Raw genomic sequence first — 209 nt, forward strand, 5'->3', positions numbered from 1 at the left:
CTGAATTTATCTTTTACTGTAAAAAAACCATTTTGTAAAGTGACATATGCTACAGCTAGGGGATGTTTATCAAGGCGGTGGTATGTATGCTTTCGTTGTGCAATTTTTTGTGGCTTTGGAAGTGGAACTGCACAAAACAAATGGAGTGCAAGAACGACCTCTAGAGGCATGGCAGGCCCGTGTGATCACACCTAAGCTGCAAGCAAGTA

This window comes from Hippocampus bargibanti, linkage group LG12 (genome assembly GCF_051943395.1).
Source record: "Hippocampus bargibanti isolate YZ-2025 linkage group LG12, ASM5194339v1, whole genome shotgun sequence".
Taxonomy (NCBI): Eukaryota; Metazoa; Chordata; class Actinopteri; order Syngnathiformes; family Syngnathidae; genus Hippocampus; species Hippocampus bargibanti.